Below are 21,929 nucleotides of genomic sequence, written 5' to 3' on the forward strand. Positions count from 1 at the left end.
GGAAGGTATCCTGTACAAAAAGAACTATAGGTCGACGGAGCCTGCCTATCTGCTCGTTATCCCTAATGCCTTTCGCGATGAAATCTTGCAGGCGTCCCACGATGATCCTTCCTCTGGTCACCTTGGTTCCTCCCGAACGTTGGCCCGCATACGGCAAAAATATTACTGGCCCAAGCTCGCGGAGGTTGTGAAACGCTACGTCCGAACTTGCCGCGAGTGTCAACGTCGCAAGACGTCGTCGACTAAGCCGGCCGGACTTTTGCAGCCTATTGATCCACCACAAGTTCCTTTCTACCAAGTCGGCATGGATTTACTCGGCCCCTTTCCGGAGTCTTCGCTGGGTAACCGGTACATTGTGGTCGCCACCGACTACCTCAGTCGATACTGTGAGACGAAAGCTCTTCCCCGCGGAACAGCTGCGGAAATTGCCACCTTCTTCATGCACAACATCGTGCTTCGTCATGGCGCACCCACGGTCGTTATAACTGACAGAGGCACGGCCTTTACCTCGGCGCTGACACAGGAAGTTATGCGACTCAGCGGCACGAGTCACCGACGAACAACAGCTTATCACCCCCAAACTAATGGACTCACTGAGCGCCTAAATAAGACGATCGCCGACATGATTTCCATGTATGTCGACGACGACCACCGCAACTGGGATGCAGTACTCCCTTACGTTACGTTCGCATATAACACCGCGCTGCAAGAGACTACTCACTTCACACCATTTCGCTTAGTCCATGGTCGCGAGGCCGTGACAATGCTCGACGCCATGCTGCTTCCTGGTAGTGAAAACTCCACTGTCGTGGGGGCCGACCGCTTTGTTCACGAAGCCGAGGCCGCCCGCCAACTTGCTCGGCAGCATATCCGACATCAATAAGAAAAAGACGCTCGCCGTTACAACCATCGCCACAGGGATGTCACTTACCAGCCCGGAGAACATGTTTGGGTGTGGAGCCCAGTCCGTCAACGAGGGCGCTCTGAAAAGCTTCTTCGGCGGTACTTTGGCCCCTATGAAGTGTTACGCCAACTCGGCGAGGTAAACTATGAAGTTCTCCCTCAAGGAACTGTTCGTTCCTCTAGGCGACCAACGTCCGAAGTTGTGCACGTCGCCCGAATGAAGCCTTACCACGCCCGCTAGCAGCTCACTCGTCTCTACCTTCTCTCTCTCCACTCAGCTCTTCACCGTGCGCACCCGTCGAGATGGTGATCGGCCAGAACCGCCACATGGAATTCGGCAACGTCAGCATCCATTCCACACTTGCCGTGCTGTTCAAGCATAACACGCTGCAGCTTGAATATTTCGTCGGACGGAGTACCCACGCTTCACTGTCGCGAACGCTGAACGACCGCGTGCTGCTCCAACTGGAAGTAGCCTATGTCCAGACGACTAAGAGCGCAAAGATCATGGCATTCTCCATCCTGACCGTCCATATGCTCCAGCTATCCGCATCTATGATGATTGTCTTAATGCCTCCCTCTCCTCGCGTACGAGATCACGACGGCCGAGAAAGTGGATTCCGCGCCCGTCGACGATACCTACTATATACACCAGGACTACTGCGCCTCTGCAAGGGCACTCTATGATCAGCGGATGTTCGTGCCCCAAAAGCCTGTGCCCGGGGAAGCGGCTGCCGGACCACACGCCCTCCAGCGCCGCGGGCGGCGCTTTCCAGAGGGGGGGAGCAATGCCACATTCCTGGACATTCTCGTGGCGCCGTCTCCTGGCCGAACTGTCTCAACCGCCATCCTGGCTAGCCTTAGCCATGGTGGCGGGCGGGGCTTCTTCGTCGTCTCTTCTTCGGGTTCCGCTCGGGAGTTCGCTGCTACCTGGCGCTGTTCAGTAAAACGTGACCTGGCTGTCCCGACTGTATAGCCGTGACAATATAGTTCACTGGTGACGTACGCTCTAAGATGCAGTAAGGGCCAATGTGCTTGGCCGAAAATTTGGACGCAGCCGGAACAGAGAGCCAGACCAATGATCCAGTGGAGAAGTGTGTAGCGGGCGTGTCTTGGTCCGACTCATGTTTCCGGAGCCCTTGACGTTCGGCGGTGAAGGAGCGAGCCAACTGGCGGCACTGCTCAGCATGGCGGATAATGTCATAAATGGAAGTATATTCTGAGCTGTCGGGGTTGTAGGGAAGGATTGTGTCCAGCAGACAGGAAGGCTCGCGCCAAAATAAAAGAATGGGGAAAAGCCGGTGGTTGCCTGGGATGCGGTGTTATATGCATAGGTCACGAACGGAAGGACTTGATCCCAATTAGAGCTGTCGGAACTACTGTACATGGCGATCATGTCCCCAAGAGTACGGTTGAATCGTTCGGTGAGGCCGTTGGTTTGGGGGTGGTAAGCGGTAGTGGTACGGTGGACTGAGTGGCACGCATCGAGAAGCTCGCGAACAACTTCAGACAAGAAAAAACGGCCGCGGTCACTGAGAAGTTCTCGCGGAGCGCCGTGACGCAGGACGAAGTGATGAAGAAGGAAGAAGGCGACGTCGCGAGCAGTAGCCGCAGGTAGGGCAGCGGTCTCTCCATACCGACTGAGGTGGTCCACGGCGAATATAATCCATCGATTGCCGGCGGTCGTGAAGGGGAGCGGCCCATATAGGTCGATGCCCACACGATCGAAAGGGCGAGCCGGGCACGGTAATGGCTGTAACGGGGCAGTCGAGGGTCGAGGTGACGACTTCCGCTGCTGACAGGCTGTGCAGGAGCGAACGTATCGACGAACAAAGTTGTACATGCCCCGCCAGTAGTACCTCTGGCGTAGCCGCTCGTAGGTTTTTAGCGATCCAGCGTGAGCGCTTTGAGGGTCGGCGTGGTAGTGCGCACAGATCTCAGACCGAAGATGGCGGGGAATCACGAGGAGCCACTTTCGGCCGTGCGGACGATAGTTGCGGCGGTACAGAAGATCATCGCGGATGGCGAAATGGGAAGCTTGGCGACGAAGGGCCCGAGGGAAGGAGGACGTAGAGTGCGCACGAAGGGCATCCAGCAAGGAAGAAATCCATGTATCCTGGCGTTGTTGATTGGGCATGTCGATAGCAGTGACCGCTGCGAGTGGGGAATCAGATACAATGGAAGAGGGCGCAGGAGAGGGCAGTGGCTAGCGTGACAAGGCGTCGGCGTCGGAGTACTTGCGGCCCGACCGATAGACAACGGTAACATCGAATTCCTGAAGACGGAGTGCCCAGCGGCCAAGGCGTCCTGAGGGATCTTTGAGGGAGGCCAACCAACACAAGGTGTGGTGATCAGTAACGACGGTGAAAGGGCGGCCATATAAGTAAGGGCGGAATTTTGTGAGAGCCCACACTACGGCCAAACACTCCTTTTCAGTCACGCTGTAGTTCGACTCTGCTTTGGTGAGAGCACGGCTGGCGTACGCAACAACGTATTCAGAAAATTCGGGCTTGCGCTGGGCCAGGACAGCACCGAGGCCCCATTCCGCTTGCGTCGGTGTGCACCTCAGTAGGAGCACTGCGGTCATAGTGCCGAAGAATAGGGGGTGAAGTAAGACGACGACGGAGCGCAGCAAAAGCTTCATCGCAGGCAGAGTCCCACGTAGACAGTCGGCGGGACCATTGAGGAGTTTCGTAAGGGGCGCGACGATAGAGGCGAAATTAGGGACAAAGCGCCGAAAATAGGAGCAGAGGCCCACAAATCAGCGCACCTGTTTCGTAGAGGTCGGTTTAAGGAATTCAGCCACAGCCCGGACTTTGGCCGGATCAGGTAGGACGCCATCTTTGGATACGAGGTGGCCGAGTATTGTCAGTTGCCGGGCACCAAAGTGACATTTCTTGAGGTTAAGCTGAAGGCCAGCACGGGTGAGGCAGCTCAATATCTGGCGCAAGCGCTGGAGATGCGTCGGAAAATCGGGCGAAAACACAACATCATCCAAATAGCAGAGACAAATGTTCCACTTGAGCCCGCGCAATACATTTGTAGAGCGGTTTATTGGCACCTTCAAGCGCCGGCGACGAAGACCCTGGCACAAGAAGTCTAAGAACGAGCGAGGCGAGGGACCGGCACACAAGCGGCAGTTCTCCAGCACGAGCCTGCTACGGGCGGCGCTAGCGCTTCGTCGTCGTTGCTGGCGGTGCTGGATCATTTTCTTCATTCCAACTGCCCCGGCGGAAAGAGGGAGCCATCCTGGCGACTCAAGGCGAGGAGACGACGAGAGGGCTGTAATAAGGCTTCAAGCGGCTGACATGAACGATGTCGCGACCACGGCGGCGATGGTCCAAAGAAGGTGTACCGGTTCGATTATATAGTTCACTGGTCACGTACGCTCTAAGATGCGGTAAGGACCAATGTGCTTGGCCGAAAATTTGGACGCAGCCGGAACAGAGAGCCAGACCAATGATCCAGAGGAGAAGTATGTAGCGGGCGTGTCTTGGTCCGACTCATGTTTCCGGAGCCCTTGACGTTCGGCGGTGAAGAAGCGAGCCAACTGGCGGCACTGCTCAGCATGACGGGTAATGTCAGAAAGGGAAGTATAGTTCTGAGCTGTCTGGGTTGTAGGGAAGGATGGTGTCCCGGAGGCAGGAAGGCTCGCGCCTGAATAAAAGAAAGAAAGGGGAAAAGCCGGTGGTTGCCAGGGATGCGGTGTTATATGCATAGGTCACGAACGGAAGGACTTGATCCAAATTAGAGCGGTCGGAGCTAATGTACATGGCGATCATGTCCCCAAGAGTCCGGCTGAATCGTTTGGTGAGGCCGTTAGTTTGGGGGTGGTAAGCGGTAGTGGTACGGTGGACTGAGTGGCACGCATCGAGAAGCTCGCGAACAACTTCAGACAAGAAAACACGGCCGCGGTCACTGAGAAGTGCTCGCGGAGCGCCGTGACGCAGGACGAAGTGATGAAGAAGGAAGAGGGCGACGTCGCGAGCAGTAGCCGCAGGTAGGGCAGCGGTCTCTCCATACCGACTGAGGTGGTCCACGGCGAATATAATCCATCGATTGCCGGCGGTCGTGAAGGGGAGCGGCCCATATAGGTCGATGCCCACACGATCGAAAGGGCGAGCCGGGCACGGTAATGGCTGTAACGGGGCAGTCGAGGGTCGAGGTGACGACTTCCGCTGCTGACAGGCTGTGCAGGAGCGAACGTATCGACGAACAAAGTTGTACATGCCCCGCCAGTAGTACCTCTGGCGTAGCCGCTCGTAGGTTTTTAGCGATCCAGCGTGAGCGCTTTGAGGGTCGGCGTGGTAGTGCGCACAGATCTCAGACCGAAGATGGCGGGGAATCACGAGGAGCCACTTTCGGCCGTGCGGACGATAGTTGCGGCGGTACAGAAGATCATCGCGGATGGCGAAATGGGAAGCTTGGCGACGAAGGGCCCGAGGGAAGGAGGACGTAGAGTGCGCACGAAGGGCATCCAGCAAGGAAGAAATCCATGTATCCTGGCGTTGTTGATTGGGCATGTCGGTAGCAGTGAGCGCTGCGAGTGGGGAATCAGATACAATGGAAGAGGGCGCAGGAGAGGGCAGTGGCTAGCGTGACAAGGCGTCGGCGTCGGAGTACTTGCGGCCCGATCGATAGACAACGGTAACATCGAATTCCTGAAGACGGAGTGCCCAGCGGCCAAGGCGTCCTGAGGGATCTTTGAGGGAGGCCAACCAGCACAAGGCGTGGTGATCAGTAACGACGGTGAACGGGCGGCCGTATAAGTATGGGCGGAATTTCGTGAGAGCCCACACTATGGCCAGACACTCCTTTTCAGTCACGGTGTAGTTCGACTCTGCTTTGGTGAGAGCACGGCTAGCGTACGCAACAACGTATTCAGAAAATTCGGGCTTGCGCTGGGCCAGAACAGCACCGAGGCCGACTCCGCTTGCGTCGGTGTGCACCTCAGTAGGAGCACTGGGGTCATAGTGCCGAAGAATATGGGGCGAAGTAAGAAGGCGACGGAGCGCAGCAAAAGCTTCATCGCAGGCAGAGTCCCACGTAGACAGGTCGGCGGGACCATTGAGGAGTTTCGTAAGGGGCGCGACGATAGAGGCGAAATTAGGGACAAAGCGCCGAAAATAGGAGCAGAGGCCCACAAATCGGCGCACCTGTTTCGTAGAGGTTGGTTTAGGGAATTCAGCCACAGCCCGTAGTTTGGCAGGATCAGGTAGGACGCCATCTTTGGATACGAGGTGGCCGAGTATTGTCAGTTGCCGGGCACCAAAGTGACATTTCTTGAGGTTAAGCTGAAGGCCAGCACGTGTCAGGCAGCTCAATATCTGGCGCAAGCGCTGGAGATGCGTTGGAAAATCTGGCGAAAACACAACATCATCTAAATAGCAAAGACAAATGTTCCACTTGAGGCCGCGCAAGATGTTGTCCATCATTCGTTCGAACGTGGCGGGAGCGTTACACAGACCGAATGGCATTACGGTGAATTGATATAGGCCGTCAGGCGTAACGAATGCCGTTTTAGGACGGTCGGACGCAGACATCGGAACTTGCTAATAGCCGGAACGAAGGTCCAGAGATGAGAAGAACTCGGCGCCTTGCAAGCAGTCAAGGGCGTCGTCAATACGGGGTAGCGGGTAGACGTCTTTCCGCGTAATTTTGTTGAGCCGGCGATAGTCCACGCAAAATCGTATCGAGCCGTCCTTCTTTTTCACCAGGACAACTGGGGATGACCAAGGACTGGCAGATGGCTGAATAATGCCGCGTTGTAGCATGTCGTCCACTTGCTCAGCGATGAGGCGGCGCTCGTGAAGTGACACACGGTAGGGGCGCTGGCGGAGAGGAGTATGGGTACCGGTTTCAATGTGGTGCTCGACATTGGTCGCACGGCCGAAAGAAGAGGACTGGTGGTCAAACGATGAGCGAAACTGGTTGAGCAGGACAAGAAGCTGCGCGTGTTGAGCTGTGTCGAGGGCGCGGTCAATAGAGCGGTCGAAAATGTCCGAAGGCAGTGGGTGATCGGGAGTAGGGCTACGTGGGGTGAGGGCAGCGATGTCGGGACTGGAGGAGGTCACATCGGTGTCCAAGGAAATGATCAAGGTAGCGGTTTCAAAATGGCCAAGGCACTCGCCACGGAGCAGGGAGAGGGCAGAGAAGGAGGTGTTAGAGACGAGGATGGCGGCAGTACCATGTTGAATGTCGATGACGGCGAAGGGAACAGAGAGGCGTCGGCGAGAAGCAAGGATGGGGGAAGGCGTGAAGAGAACGGTGGCGTCAGAAACAGAGGCGCGCAAACAAGGACAAGCACAGCACTGTCAGGGGGAATGTGAGTGTCCTCGGCGACAACAAACTTAGCATCACGGCGAATCGAAGGCTCGTCGAGGGGCGCATCACAGAGCGTAGAAAAGACATGCGCACGGGCGCAGTCAATGACGGCGCTGTGGCGGGATAGAAAATCCCAGCCAAGGATGACGTCATGGGAGCTTGCACGGAGAACTAAAAATTCGACAACATATTGTCACAGGCCAGACGGAGAACAGTCGTAGACGTAGAGGGGGACCGCAGAACGGCCGAGGGGTTTCATCGCCCAGAACAGAGCCAGCTCGAGCGCGCCTCACGCGAACGCGACCACTTCGTCCTCGTCACGGCTTAGCGCGCAGGTAGCTCGAGCCAGGTCCGTGGCATTAGTCCCCCGAAAAAGAAGAGCATCGTCCCGATGCGAGGGTATGTACAAAGCAGAAAACGAACAGGAAAAGCAGGAAGACAATGTTAAAGAAAACGAACAAAAAGAAATAAATTAAAACGCAGAACCCGAACACAGTTTAAAGTGGAGCGTCATCGCTCTCACGCGAGAAGTATGGCTTAAGTCGCATTTCATGCACAATGTCAGTCCGTGGTTGCCGACGACCGGTAGACACAGTTCCACGTGGAACAACCTCATAATCCACGTTTCCAACACGACGGAGCACCTCATAAGGTCCGAAATATCGGTGCAGCAGTTTTTCGGACAATCCCTTTTGGCGGACAGGGGTCCACACCCACACACGGTCACCGATGTTGTAGGTAACCTCCCTGTGGCGCCGGTTGTAACGTCTGGAGTCCGTGTCTTGTTGAGCTGTGATGTGCAAACGAGCAAGCTGGCGAGCTTGCTCGGCTTGTTCGACAAAGGAGCCCGCATCTGGTGTCAAGTCATCATCCACGCACGGGAGCATGGCGTCCAGCATCATCCGCACTTCTCCGCCGTAGACTAGACGGAATGGTGTAAAGCGGGTTGTTTCTTGAGTCGCAGTGTTGTACTCGAATGTGACGTACGGGAGTATTTGGTCCCAGATTCTGTGTTCCACATCCACGTACATGGAAATCATGTCGGCCAGTGTTTTATTCAGGCGTTCTGTGAGCCCATTTGCTTGGGGATGGTATGCTGTCGTTGTTCGATGGCTGGTGTGACTCAGCTCAAAGATGTCGTGGACAAGCTGAGCTGTGAATGCCTTCCCTCGGTCTGTAATGACGACGGACGGAGCGCCGTGTCGAGGCACTATTGCACGCATAAAGAAGTGCGCAACTTCGAACGCTGTGCCTTGAGGGAGAGCCTGCGTTTCGGCGTAACGCGTCAGGTAATCGGTTGCAACAGCTATCCATCTGGACGGAGAACAGTCGTAGACGTAGAGGGGGACCGCAGAACGGCCGAGGGTTTTCATCGCCCAGAACAGAGCCAGCTCGAGCGCGCCTCACGCGAACGCGACCACTTCGTCCTCGTCACGGCTTCGCGCGCAGGTAGCTCGAGCCAGGTCCGTGGCAAAACCCTCGGCCGTTCTGCGGTCCCCCTCTACGTCTACGACTGTTCTCCGTCTGGCCTGTGACATCTGGTGGAGGTCGCTTGGGTATTCTCGGCTGATGCTCCATCCTTCCTCGGAGAGCCGAAGCACAAGCCCGGTGCCTCTTGTGCGAACCCCCGTCCATCGTGTCAGCCGCAGGCTCCGCGGCTTGTCTCCAGAATTCGGACTCCGGCCTCAAGAGAGCGCACCCATGGCTACGACCACGGCAGCAAGGTCAGACAGCGCCCCGTTCATACCTGCTTCTTTTGTGAGCCTGCAAAATCCCCGGATCCCGAAGCCCTTTTACGGCGGATACTCGGAGGACGCCCAAGACTGGCTTGATCAGTTCGAGCGCGTTGCTCGTTTCAACGGCTGGGACGACAGTGCTAAGATCCGGAACGTCTACTTCAGCTTCGAAGACGCCGCTCGTATCTGGTACGAAAACCGCGAGACGAGTCTAACGACGTGGCAGGACTTTCGTCGCCAGCTGTTGGAGACTTACACCAGCAGCGATCGCCGTGAACGGGCCGAGCGTGAATTGACCGCTCGCATTCAGCTACCAAATGAGAACGTAGCGATGTACGTGGAGGAAGTGACGCGCCTCTGTAACCGAGCGGACCCGACCATGACGGAAGAGAAAAAGCTCAGACACCTGATGAGAGGCGTGAAAGAGCAATTGTTCTGCGGTCTTGTGCGAAGCCCGCCCAGAACAGTCGCCGAGTTCCTCTCCGAGGCTGTGCTCATGGAGAGGGCGATCCAGCAACGGTACAATTTCTACGACCGGCAGCTAAACCCTATCTCGGCTCTACACCCCCTGGATGCTGCTTCGGGGGCCAATACAAGCTCCCTTCGGGACATCGTGCGTTCTGTGGTCCGTGAGGAGCTGCAGAAACTTCGGGGGATTTTTCCTGTGGACTCTCTGACTAGCGCCATTCGGAAGGAAGTTCAGCACGCGCTCAGACCACCCGTCGCTCCAGTAGAGCCGCCACCACAGCCAGCTGCTTGGCCGCCAGCGACGTATGCGGACGTGCTGCGCCGTCCTGCGCCGGTTCCCTGCGCGCCACCGTATGCCCCTTCGGTAGTCGCAGTACACGCCGAGCAGCCGGTTCCCTACTGGCAAGCTCGAGGACAGGCGCCGAGAAAGACCGATATTTGGCGTGCGCCAGACCGACGTCCCCTGTGTTACCATTGTGGCGAGGCCGGTCACGTCTTCCGGCGGTGTCCATATCGGCCTCTGGGATTCCGAGGCTTGTCTGCAGGTAGTCCCCGTCCGCGGCATGCCGAACAGCCTCAGGAGTTTGACGAATACGTCACCCGCCGGCGTGGTTCACCACCTCCTCCGCGCCGAACGTCCCGATCGCCTTCACCTCGCCATTCGTCGCCTCATCAGTCCGGTTATGGACCTGGTGCACAGCGTGGGTCCTCGAGCCCGCACCGGGAAAACTAGAACAGGCGACCTTTGGAGGCGAGGCCGCCGAACGCCGCATGCCGAAAAGCTTCCACCGACGCGCCGACTGACCCTTCCCGAATTGACGACCACGATACCGATGACGACGACGACAACGACGACGAAGACGGCGCCGACGACTGGGTCTGGTAAGACCAAGGTCTCCCTTGACATACCCGTGCTGATTGACTCTAAGGAGGTTAGCGCACTAGTGGATACGGATGCGGACTACTCGATAATGAGCGGTAGGATGGCTAAGGAACTGAAGAAAGTTATGATGCCGTGGGCAGGGTCACAGATACGTACGGCTGGTGGCCACGTGGTTACGCCGCTGGGAATGTGTACGGCCAGAATTACGGTGCGCGGATGCACGTTCGTGGCAACGTTCCTCATTCTGCCTGAATGCTCACGAGACGTCATTCTCGGTCTCGACTTTCTTCGAGAAAATGGTGCGACTATAGACCTTCGATATCGATTGGTTACATTTTCAACTGAACTCGCCGCCACCAAACCCGCCCCCGAGAATTGCAGAGCCGCACTGCGTATATCCGACGATGCCTTAACGGTGCCTCCACGGGCGAGTATTCTGGCTAGGGTCACTTGCGACGCGACCACTTCGTCCTCGTCACGGCTTAGCGCGCAGGTAGCTCGAGCCAGGTCCATGGCAATATAAAACATCGGCGATGACTACGCGTGCTGTGCAAGCGGCAGACGGATGAACGGGCTCGGCGCTAGCTGTACGGAGGGAGAGTCCAGAAGATGGGGTGGTAACTTTTCGAAGCGAACGGCAGAAGTTTTCGTTAATGACACAAACGGAGGCCCCAGTGTCCACAAGCGCAAGTGTCTTGACGCCGTCTACAAACACGTCAAGAAAATTCGGCGGTGAAAGGCGAGGACTTAAGCAGGGCGATGATAGCGCAGTTCGTGCCCCAGGAACTGCGGCTGCTAGTTTTCCGAATCGGCGGGGACGGGGCGACGCCTCATGGGCGACAAGGAGCGGCGGCGAGGGGAGGGCGAGCGGTGGGAAACGTAGGGCTGGCGACCAAGCGCGCGGTCAGGTGAGGTCCCCTGATGCGGTGGTTCGAAATATGCGCGAAAGGTGCGATCTGTATCGCGGTAGTCCGGCAGGGGGTGGAGAGGCGCAGGCAGAGTACGTCGACATAGGCGAGCGACGTGGCCTGGAAAACCGCAGGCGTAGCAGATCGGTCGGTTGTCAGCCGTGCGCCAAGGATTGTAGGCAGCGGGCGCGAAACGCTGTCGGGAAACAACAGGCGCAGGCACCGCAGGAGGAGCATAGGCATAGGCCTGCGGCCGCGGTGGTCTTCTGACAGCCTCTGCATACGTGAGAGGCACGGGTGCGGGCGCAGGCGGCACGCTTACTGGAGGGTCGTAGCTTAACGGGGCGGCAACTGGGGTAGGTTGGATCGGAAGTAGACCGGCCTGGGGAGCCAAAGGTGCCGGTTGCCGAAGACTAGGAAGTGCATCGGCGACCTCCTGCGTGATGGCATTCCAGATCTCAGGACTGAGGACGGGCGGTGACGGGTGTGGGTTAGATATGAGCGATAGCTGCCGGGCGACCTCTTCCCGCACGAAGTCTTTGATTGTGGCTAGCAAGTCGTGGTTGATGCCCAGGCCGGAGATGGAGTCGGCAGGCAGGGGAGGGCGACGAGCGCAAAGGCGTTGCTCACGCAACTCGTCAAAACTTTGGCACAGTGTATAAACCGAGGCGACGGTGGTGGGGCTCTTCGCCAGCAACATCTGAAAAGCGTCGTCGTCGATGCCTTTCAGGACGTGCTTAATCTTGTCAGCTTCGGACATAGCCGGATCAACACGCTTGCATAAGTCAACTACATCTTCAATGTAGCTCGTGAAAGTCTCGTCCTTGTGCTGAGCTCGGACACGCAGGCTTTGCTCAGCGCGCAGTTTCCGGACGGCGGGACGGCCGAAAACCTCCGCAAGTGTGCTCTTGAAAACAGTCCAGGTGGGGATGTCGGCCTCGTGGTTTCGGAACCACAGGTTCGCTACGTCGCTCAGGTAGAATATAACGTTGGTCAGTTTGACGTTGTCATCCCAATTATTATGGCGGCTCACCCGTTCGTATGATTCCAGCCAATCTTCTACATCCTGGTCGCTGTGGCCGCTGAAAACAGCGGGGTCGCGCTTCCGGACTGCACCGGAGCAGATGACGGGCTGCGGCGGGGGGGCGGGCTGTTGACTGGTCTTGGACATCGGGATGGTGCGGCTGCGAAGGTCCACGGTGATGGGGAACGGTGAACGCAGCAACCTCCACCAAATGAAGAGTGGTTTATTGGCACGTTGAAGCGCCGGCAACGAAGACCCGGGCGCAAGTCGTCTAGGAACCAGCGAGGCGAGAGCCCGGCACACAAGCGGCAGTTCTCCAGCACGAGCCTCTCACGGGCGGCGCTAGCGCTTCGTCGTCGTTGGTGGCGGTGCTGAATCATCATCTTCATTCCATAGGTTAGGTTAGGTTAGGTTAGGTTAGGTTAGGTTCGGCTAGGCTAGGCTAGGTTAGGTTAGATGAGGGGAGGTTAGGTTAGGTCAGGTCAGGTCAGGTAAGGTTAGGTTAGGTTCTCTAGTATGTCAATTTATAGAAATCTACAGAACCCTATACGAAATCTATAGAACTCTATAGGAAATCTATGGAACTCTATAAAAATCTATAGAACTGTATAAAAAATCTATAGAACTCTATAGGAAATCTATATAACTCTATAGGAAATCTATAGAACTCTATAAAATCTATAGAATATCTATGGAACTCTATAGAAAATCAATAGAACGCTATGAAAATTTATAAAAACATAGAAACCTACAGAATACCTATAGAAATCTATAGAAAATATATAGAATACATATAGAAATCTATAGAACTCTATAGAAAATCTATAGAATATCTAATGTACTCTATAGAAAATCTATTCCTATAGATATTACCTATTGAACTCTACAGAAAATCTATTGAACTCTATAGAAAACCTATTGAGGTCTATAGTGAATCTATTGAACTCTACAGAAACTAAGGTATAATGTTTCCAAAAGGTGCCTCCAGAATGTAGAGAAAAGAAAACGATACATCCCGGTGATATTGTTACGTAGTGGTGACTGCAGTCGGGCAAACAGCTAAACAGCGAGAATGTCTTTGAAGCAAAACCCTTTATTTTGGCTGACTTGCGCCCGCAAAGAACTGAATCACTCGGCGGCGGCATAGCAACAAGCGTGCTCGGCGGTCGTCGAACACAATCCCCGCCGCAGTCCGCCGTGCTCTTTTCAAAGCTGATAGCGAACATTAGAACATTCTGGCTCAAAGCAGAATCGGCTTCGCCAGGATGCGATCAATCGAGCTAAATCTAGGCGCGTCTTGCGTCACAAACGAAGCGATGAAGCGGCGTGTCGGCAGCCGTGAAGCATGAACAAACACTACAAACAAACGCTACAAAGATTCGCCGCATTACTCCCCTCTCAAAGAAGCATAGACTTGATGCGTTAGAACATAATGCGGCTATAAATAATGATAAACTGACTGTGCAAAAATAAACACCGAATGTGGAAACACGGCGTCTTTTAGCATGCATGATAGGGCTTTAGGCGTACGACATGGACTACTTCTGGTCGCACGCGGCGTCGCTGGGATGCAGTCATTTGGTCAGGAACGACTTCATAGTCCAATTCACCTAGCCGACGAAGAACCTTGTACGGGCCGAAATAGCGGCGCAAAAATTTTTCACTCAATCCTCGGCGGCGAATCGGTGTCCGTGTTGTCTCTTCGTAGGTTGTAGCGTCTGGCGTTGGTCCGCTGCTGGTTTTTGATCCATAATCGGGCAAGTCTCCGGGCTTCTTCTGCGAGGCGTTGAAAGTAGGCGTCGACGTTATCTTCCTCGGTAACGTTCGGCAGCATGGCGTCTAGCGTGGCCGTGGCCTCTTTGCCACGGTCGAGCCTAAATGGTGTCATCTGGGTGGTCTCCTGCACTGCGGTGTTGTAGGCGAAGACTACGTAAGGCAAGATGACGTCCCAGCTCTTGTGTTCGGCATCAACATACATGGCGAGCATATCGGCGATGGTTTTGTTGAGGCGGTCGGTCCGTCCTTTGGTCTGCGGGTGGTATGCAGTTGTTCTCCGGTGGCTGGTTTGGCTGTAATGGAGGATGTCTTGCGTCAGTTCCGCCTTGAATGCTGTTCCTCTGTCAGTGATGAGCACATCGGGGGCGCCGTGTCGCAGAAGAATGTTCTCCACGAAAAATTTGGCGACCTCTGCTGCTGTTCCGTTCGGTAGGGCTCTAGCCTCGGCGTATCGCGTCAGGTAGTCGGTCGCTATGATGATCCACTTATTTACAGATGTTCATTTCGGGAAAGGGCCAAGCAAGTCCATGGAGATCTGCTGAAAGGGCCTTGAGGGGGGTTCAATGGTGTTCAGAAATCCTGCTGGTCGAGTTGGAGGGGTCTTACGTCACTAACAATCTCGGCAGGTTTTCACATAATGTGCGACATCAGAAGATAGTCGGGGCCAGTAATGCTTGTCTTGAATGCGGCGAAGGGTGCGAGAAAACCCGAGATGTCCAGCTGTCGGCTCGTCGTTTGAGGCCTGAACTTCTCCGCGCAGACTAACAGGTACAACAAGGAGGTAGGCTGTCTTGTTTGCTGCAAAGTTCTTCGAGGACATCGTTTTGTAAACAGAACGAAGACAATCTTCGCTTGAACGAGGCAGCGGTGAAGAAACCTTGCCTTCCAAGTATTCGATGATGCATTTTATGTCGGGGTCCGCGCGTTGCTGTTGTTCAAAAGAGCTGGGGCTGATGGGTCCCAGGAAGGCGTCCTCATCGTCGTCCGGCGGTGGTACTGCATCTACAGGGGCTCGTGACAGGCAGTCGGCGTCAGAGTGCTCGCGTCCGGTCTTGTAAACGACGGCTACGTCAAACTGCTGGAGCCGCAGGCTCCATCGAGCGAGGTGGCCGGAGGGGTCCTTCAAACTGGCAAGCCAGCACAGTGCGTGGCGATCGCTGACCCCCTTTAACAGTCGTCCGTACAGCTAGGGGTGGAATCTCGACATAGCCCCGATGATAACAACACTCACTGTACTGCCACTCTGGTAAAAGTGCTTGGGGCAGTGTAGGAACAGTTGTTTTCAGTTTGCGGTCCATGAGGAATTCAGATGGTGAGTATCCCTCCTGTCCTGGTGTTGCTCTATGAGCAAGAAGGCCTTCAGCGATACTTTCTGACTTACGAAGTATGTTTTTTGCAGTCTGTACAGCTCTTTCGGCTTCCCCATTACTTTGAGCATAGTGAGGGCTGGAAGTTATGTGTTTGACACCCCACCTGCTCAGAAATTGTGCAAACTCTAGCGAAGTGAACTGTGGGCCGTTATCTGACCGCAACACATCTGGGATGCCATAGCGAGCAAATTGTTGGCTGAAGAAATTAGCAACCCGCTTGCTTTGCGTTCCATGTAGCTCTTCCGCTTCGAAGAACTTTGAGTAGTAGTCGACTGCGATGATGTAGTTCCTACCATCCAGGTGGAACAAGTCGGTGCCAACTGTTTGCCATGGATGGGCGCTCTGGGAGGTCAGTCTGAAGGAGATGCTCGGTTGGTACTCGGCGGTGCTTGGTACAGGTTGGGCATCTGCTCACGAATACCTCAATGTCATGACTGATCCCTGGCCACCATGCAGCCTCACGTGCTCTGGATCGGCATCTAACTATGCCCTGATGTCCAGTATGCAGTCGTTCCAGAACTTCTTGGCGTAGACTTGGTGAAAAGACGAGCCTTGTCCCCCTAAGCAGCAGTCCATGCACAACAGACAAATCGTCAGCCACACTTGCATATTTCCGTACTTCCGGAGTCAATCCTTCTGTTTTAGGCCATTTGGTTTTACAGTAGTGAATAACCAATGAGATTGCAGCATCCTTTGTGAGCTCAACTCTGGTTCTCTCCAACATCTCAGCTGAGGCTGGCAGTAGTTAGACTGTCAGGAGCTCGTAGTCTTGAACAGCTGATGCAAGGTCTCCACTTGAACAGTGTAGTGGCTTGCGTGATAGCACGTCTGCTGTGTGCATGTCTTTCCGCGGTGTGTGTGTGTGATGGTGAAATCGTACCCGAGCACACGCATGCGGAAACGTTGAAGTCTTGGAGTCATTTCATCAATACGCTTCGTTGTGAACAGAGACACTAATGGCTTGTGGTCGGTTTCCATGTGAAAGCGCAGTCCCAGAACGCACATTCTGAAGCGTTCACACGCCCATGTTGTCGCAAGTGCTTCTTTTTCCACTTGAGCATACCTTTGCTCTGTCGATGTCATCGCTCGTGAGGCATAGGCTACAGGCTGCCGCCTGCCTTCACTGTCTGTCTGGAGGAGTACGGCTCCCATGTCATAAGACAATGCGTCCGCTGATATGGTCAAAAGCTTCTGTGGACCATAGTATCATAATACCGGAGTTGACATCAAGTCTCCCTTGATTGCTTCGAATGCTCTGTTGAACCTGGGACCAACACCAACTCGCTTCACTGTGTAGCAGTTCTCGCAGTGGCTGGGTCTTCTCAGTCAGCTTCGGGAGAAATTTTGCCAGTTGATTAACCATACTGGAAAATTGGAGCGCAGCAGTAACAACCATGCCCATTAACCATGCTCAGGAACGACCTTAGTTCGGCCGTGTTCTCTGGCGGTGGCATCCTTCTAATGGCTTCTGTCTTTTCTGGGTCAGCAATGATGCCATCACTGTCGAGAATGTGCCCATGAAACATCACTCTTGATTTCCGGAGTTCCCACTTGTCCGGATTCAGTGTCATTCCAGCCTCCTTGAGGCATCGGAGCACTGCTGCGAGCTTGGCATCGTGGTCCCCCCGGTCTTTGCCGTACACGACTATGTCATCTTGGTGGCAAGCCTGCCCTGGTAGCCTTTCTAGGATGCGGAGCATTTTCCTCTGAAAAAATTCCGGCGCTGTGGCTATGTCAAAGGGTAGTCGTAAGAACTGAAATCTTCCAAATGACGTGATGAATGTGGTTAGTTTTTGCGATTCCAGTGCAAGCGGTGTTTGCCAATAGCCGGCATTTGCATCCAGCTTGCTAAACACTTTTGCATTTGCCAGGTTTGCCAGGTTCTCTTCGACTGTGGGCATGATGACTCTTTCACGTATCACCTGCTGGTATAGCTAAGTGTAATCTATGCAGATTCGTATCTCGTTCTTCTTCTTAGCGATCACCATCGGTGCACACCATGCCGTTGCGTGGTCCACTTGCTTGATGACCCCCAGCTTCTGCATTCTGTCAAGTTCTTTTCTTACTTTGGGCAAGAGAGGAACTGGCACTCGTCGAGGCACGGCTACAGCACAAGGTGTAGCCTTTGGCTCGAGTGTCACTTCGTATGCCGTCTTCATTTCCCCTAGCCCAGTGAACAACGAGCGGAACTATGCTCTAGCCTCGGGTAGCTCACCATTTTGAGCAGGCCTTTGTTGAATGTTTGCATCCACAGCATCCAGGTGTGCTAGGACATCTAAAACACGTATGGCGGGTCGTCCCAGCAACGCCGTTTGCAGACCTTCCACTACAAAAACTCTTTGACGAGCTTTGTTTCGCCAAGCAATGGTAGCACTGAACATTCCTCTTGACATGATCGGCGTTCTGCCTGGTCCGAAGAGTCTCTTGTCTGGCAGTTTAAGCTTCTCCATGCGGCTGTCCATATACTGTCACGTTGTAGTGACGGCAGTCCAGCGGTCAGGAAGACACCAGAAATACTTGCAAACGAAGCTCTTTATTTGGGCTGACTTGCGCCCGCAAAAGAACTGAATCACTCGGTGGCGGCGTAAGCAACAAGCGTGCTCGTCAATCGTCGATCTACGAATGCCCGCCGCTCACGACATCGTTCAATTTAAAGTCGGCAAGGAAACTTCGAGATAACAGGTCGAGATCATCTAGAGTAATCTGGAAACACGTAGATGCAGCTGTTCATGGCTGCGAACATTCGAGATTAGACCGGTCGCTTCTCGCGTCAAGAACAAAAATGATAACACCACTTTCCTGCGGCCTTGCGCGAACGAACGGACACTACAATGATACGTGGCATTACCCCCCTCCCAAAGAAGCATCGTCTCGATGCTTTAAAATGAAAATCAACTCGGAGAATGCTTCGAGAACTTAGAGTCCTTTAGCGTTCCTAATAAGGTGTAAGAACAGCGGTAAAAGCTTCAAGTCTGGCCGTGTCGTCGTAGTCGTCGTCGTCGGTGTTGTAGTTTTTGTCGTATTTGTCGTCATAGTCGTAGTTGTCGTCGTCGTCGTAGGGATCGTCGTCGTCGTAGGGATCGTCGTCGTCGTAGGGATCGTCGTCGTCGTAGGGATCGTCGTCATCGTAGGGATCGTCATCATCGTAGGGGTCGTCGTCGTCGTAGGGGTCGTCGTCGTCGTAGGGGTCGTCGTTGTCGTAGTGGTCGTCGTTGTCGTAGGGGTCGTCGTCGTCGCCGTAGGGGTCGTCGTTGTCGTAGGGGTCGTCGTAGTTGAGGCATAGTCTTGTGTTTTCGTTGATGGAGAATCTTGGTCCTTGCGCTTAGAAGCAACCTCACCTCCAGAGGCTGCTTTATTCAATTTAACCTTCGGGGGCTGGGGGAGCGTCCACGCATCGCGTAACCTCGGCTAGGAGATACAAAGCGCGGTGAAGATGGCGACGGAGAACGTGATAGGCGGCTCGGCGATGAGCATCCTTCCCGACGCAAAAACTTCTCGATTTCGGCTGGTCGCTGGCCGGGTCGGGGTCGTGGAGCGTCGTAAGAAAACACTCGGATGCCCAGTCTTCTGTATGGACAGTGCCGGAGGACGTGACCGGCTTCGCCACAGTGGAAGCATAGTGGACGGCGCTGGTCGGGAGTTCTCCACTCGTCGCATTTCCTCGTCTGTGTGCGGCGCTCGTAGAACGGGCGGGTTGGGGCGAGAGGGCAGCGGTCCAACGCAGCTTGCTGTGAGCGATAGGGGCTTGGGTCCCGTCGTCGAGGTGCAGGACGGCGCACTGCTGCGGCGTAAGTCATGACTGGGGGCTGCAGAGGCTGCGTGGATGATGGCGTCACACCCAAGGCCTGCTGAACTTCGCCCCGGATGACGTCAGTGAGCGAAGTAAGCTGCGGCTGCGTTCCCGTTGGCAGCAATCGTCGGAGCTCTTCACGCACAACTTGACGTATAACCTCCCGCAGGTCATTGCTGTTAGCGTTGTCCAGGCAGCTTGCTGAAAAAACGCGCTGCTGGCGGTCATACTGGCGGGCTCGGGCATCAAGAGTTTTTTCCATCGTGGATGCCTGTTCTACAAATTCCGCGACGGTTTTCGGTGGGTTGCGGACGAGGCCGGCAAAGAGTCTCTCTTTGACTCCTCGCATAAGAAGCTTTACTTTTTCTTCTTCTTTCATGTCTGCCTCGGCACGCCGGAAGAGACGCTTCATCTCCTCAGTGTACATTGCAACGGTCTCGTTTGGATGTTGCATGCGAGACTGTAGCAGCTGCTGGGCTCTCTCCTTTCGCACGACGTTCGTGAAGACCTTCAGAAGCTGCTCCTTGAAGGTTTCCCAGTTCGTGAGGCTAGCTTCCTTATTCTCAAACCAGATTCTTGCTGGTCCCTCCAAGGCGAAGAAGACGTACCTAAGTTTCGTAGCATCATCCCAGTTGTTGAAGACAGCCACACGGTCGAACTGTTCCAGCCATTCTTCGGGGTCGGCGCTAGGCGAAGCGTCGAAGGTTGGTGGCACTCGGGGCTGCTGAAGAATGATTGGAGTCGTCGTCTGGGGCAAGCTCATGGTAGACGTTTCTGCTGGCTTTCGCTTCCGGGTAGGGTTCGGCAGAATCCCGAACTCAGGTGCGTCCCCTTGCAGGCATCGGCTTGCGCGGTGGACTGGACTCAGGTCCTGCGGTAGATGACTCAGAGGGCTTGCGTCACGACTTGTAGGGGGTGTCCGGAACATGGAAGGCTACCCAGCACCTCCACCAGATGTCACGTTGTAGTGACGGCAGTCCAGCGGTCAGGAAGACACCAGAAATACTTGCAAACGAAGCTCTTTATTTGGGCTGACTTGCGCCCGCAAAAGAACTGAATCACTCGGTGGCGGCGTAAGCAACAAGCGTGCTCGTCAATCGTCGATCTACGAATGCCCGCTGCTCACGGCATCGTTCAATTTAAAGTCGGCAAGGAAACTTCGAGATAACAGGTCGAGATCATCTAGAGTAATCTGGAAACACGTAGATGCAGCTGTTCATGGCTGCGAAAATTCGAGATTAGAACGGTCGCTTCTCGCGTCAAGAACAAAAATGATAACACTACTTTCCTGCGGCCTTGCGCGAACGAACGGACACTACAATGATACGTGGCAATACTATGAGGATGGGATGACAGTAACATCTGCTCCAGTATCGACCTTAAACTGGACGGGACTTCCATCAACAAATGCTGTGATGAACCAAGGTTCCTGACCATCGGTATTGTTGATCTCCCCAAGGAATACTCGTCGATGGCCGTCTCGATAACTGCTGGCGTGCAGACAAACACACTGTGGCAAAGTGACCGGTTTTTCCACAGTTATTGCACACTTTCCCCGATGCCGGGCACTGTCTTGAAGTGCTGTTGTGCACTGCCGCACCATTTGCACACGTTCTGGCCGGTTTCCTGTCCGCCTGGAGGCTTGGCTGCTTTCTGTGGCGCGTATTTGTTCTTTGGTCGTCCTTTCGGGCGTCGTAGCTCCTCAACTGCAGCGTTTTGTTCAGCCGTCTCGTGCAACTCGTTCTGCTGCCTTTTCACAACCTCTGAGTTTCGCGCCATTTTTGTTGCAGACTGTAGAGTAAGCTTGCGATCGAGTGGCATCCTCTCGCTAAGCCCAACGTCCAAAAGTCCTACTACGAGGCGGTCACGAATGAGCTCATCCTTGAGTTTGCCGCATTCGCACGTCTCGGCAAGTTTGTGCAAGTCTATAATGAACGCCTCGACCGACTCACTGCTTTGCTGAACCCGACGGTTGAACCTTGCCCTCTCGTAAATTATGTTCGTGCAGGGTATGAAATCCTCCTCAAACTTGCTTTTAACAGTAGCATAGTTCGCCATTTCAGCGCCTGTCAACTTCAGTGACGCTAGAATATCTTCAGCTTCCTTCCCCATTGCATACAAGAAGGTGTTTACTTGCGTTGTTTCGTCACGGAGGTGGAGTGAAGAGACGAGTCGGTAGCGTTCCCACCTTGCAATCCAGCGTTTCCAGTCCGCTGGGTCGCGGAAGTCCAACTTTTCGGGAAGCTCGATGGCGACGGGATTGAAGAAATTCCCGCCATTTTCATGCTGCGCTGCGGCGGCCCTTTTTGTGGCGTCTTCTCTCTCGTCAGACATGCTGGAGGCTGATTTATTTATTTATATATTTATTTCACATACTTTCAGGGCCAGAAGGCATTACAGAAAGGAGTGGTACAACAAAAAAAAATACAGTGCATAGTTATACAAAACAAGTTATATGATGGCAGAAAACAGTTTTCTTGAAGTTCTCAACATCGGTAATGGCAGCGATGGAGGGAGGAAGGTCGTTCTAGTCAACGCTGGTTTAGGAATAAAAGAATCATGACACAATTTTGATCTCGAAAATGGAACACCGACTTTAAATATATGATTGGAAGAACGGGATGAAATGTATGAAGGGCTCGAAAAAAGATGATCCTTTAAAAGAGGGTTATGGTGATACAGTCTGTGGAAAAGACATAGTCGAAAACACTTCCGGCGCGAAGAAAGGTCTGGTAAGGCAAGTGTGT

The sequence above is a fragment of the Amblyomma mixtum genome, chromosome 10 (assembly GCF_055824585.1).
Source record: "Amblyomma mixtum isolate Tamu chromosome 10, ASM5582458v1, whole genome shotgun sequence".
In the NCBI taxonomy this organism is placed as follows: Eukaryota; Metazoa; Arthropoda; class Arachnida; order Ixodida; family Ixodidae; genus Amblyomma; species Amblyomma mixtum.